The 1,508-nt window shown below is 62.5% G+C and overlaps 1 non-coding gene across 1 annotated transcript; it reads right to left on the bottom strand.

The window, feature by feature from the left end:
* Positions 1 to 1,148: 1,148 nt before the first annotated feature.
* TRNAM-CAU (transfer RNA methionine (anticodon CAU)) lies at positions 1,149 to 1,220 on the bottom strand. The gene has a single exon. It is a non-coding gene; the product is annotated as a tRNA-Met (tRNA).
* Between the last annotated feature and the right edge of the window lie 288 nt (positions 1,221 to 1,508).

Below are 1,508 nucleotides of genomic sequence, written 5' to 3' on the forward strand. Positions count from 1 at the left end.
TGCGCGGTCCCTGGTCTCCCTCCCGCCTCCTCCCCCAAACTACTTAATTCGAACTACTTCCCCGGTACGGTCTCCCTGGATGACCCTGCCGACTCCAGTGCTGGAACTCCTTGTGGTGGCCCCTCCGGTGTGCCCAGGTCAGGGCCCTCCAGTCCCGGCTCGCTGCCTCCCGGGCTGGCACGGACCGCCCCGCCCCCCAAGAGTCGGTCGAGGGCAGGGAAGTAGGGGCAGGTGGCAGCCCCTGCTGCGGCGCCGCCCCTGGTGGCCATGGCGTACGCCTGCCGCAGCTGTTTTACTTTCAGGTGCTCCCACGGCAGAAGATGCAAAAGGCCCTGGAAGGAAAGCCCTCCTGCTTTTTTACCTCGGGAGGATGTGGGCTACCAACCGAAGCTCTGAGCCAAGGACTGAAGGACCCGTCCAAGCCGTGGCCGTACTCCCGAGACTTGACCGAAGCCAGCTCTCTCTTCCATGACTGCTGCAAGCCTCAACCGAGAACGTGGCGAGTGCTCCCACAATTCCCTCTCCCCCTTTCCATTGAGGATTCTGAAGGACCGTCAGCTGGTGATTTTTGGCTCTGACTGTAAGGGATGAATTGAGCCGGGAACGTAGCTGGTCCTCTTGGGCTGGGCAGAAGCTTTTGATGGGATGAGATGGGTTTTGGTCAGCCGGCGTGTGCCTAAAGAGCGTGGGTGGTGGCGATGCGGGAGAAGCGGCGCGTCGGAGGGAATTGCTCGCGTGTCCTGTTGTTGAGCAGTATGGCGAAGGCAGAAGTTCTCTTTGTGAGGGGTTTGGCGTGCCTCGGAGTAGTAGAGCAAGGCCAGTGTTGATGCTGTGGCAGCTCTCTGTCTAGGTGTTTTGTCTAGGGCTGAATGAAGGCTCTGGGTAGCGTGGTCCAGAAGTGCTTTGTTCCACGAGCGTCTGGAGAGCCTCCCTGGCGCGCTCCCTGAGCGGGTCCCGGCGGCGCTTGTGGGTGGGAAAAGGGCAGGAGGAAGCCCTGTTGCCTGAGGACAGAAGAGGAGGCCTCCGTGCCTCCCACACAGGAAGCGGGGGGCTGCCGAGAGCTTCCCCGCAGGCAGCATCCTGGCCTGGCCTTTAGCTACTTGCAGCCTGGAGTGAAGGCGCGGAGTCAAAAGAGGCCGGCCCACACGTAGCAGAGGACGGTTTCGATCCATCGACCTCTGGGTTATGGGCCCAGCACGCTTCCGCTGCGCCACTCTGCTCCCTTGGGGCTAGACTGCCCGCAATCCACTCTAGCACCTGGGCTGCACTGGCACGGCCAGGCAGAGGAGCAGGCTGCTAGGCAGCGTTTCGGAAAGCCCTTCGAGGTCTCTGTGGCGCAATGGGTCAGCGCGTTCGGCTGTTAACCGAAAGGATGGTGATTCGAGCCCACCCGGGGACGTGGCTACGCTCGGCCTCCTGGCGCTTGCTAGCGGGCTCCCTTTTGCCACCTCCAAGCCATCCCTCTCGGCCTCGGTGAGGTCACCTTGTGGCCGGCAAGGTTCAGGGGC

Source organism: Pelodiscus sinensis, chromosome 26 (assembly GCF_052426305.1).
Source record: "Pelodiscus sinensis isolate ZL-2025 chromosome 26, ASM5242630v1, whole genome shotgun sequence".
In the NCBI taxonomy this organism is placed as follows: domain Eukaryota; kingdom Metazoa; phylum Chordata; order Testudines; family Trionychidae; genus Pelodiscus; species Pelodiscus sinensis.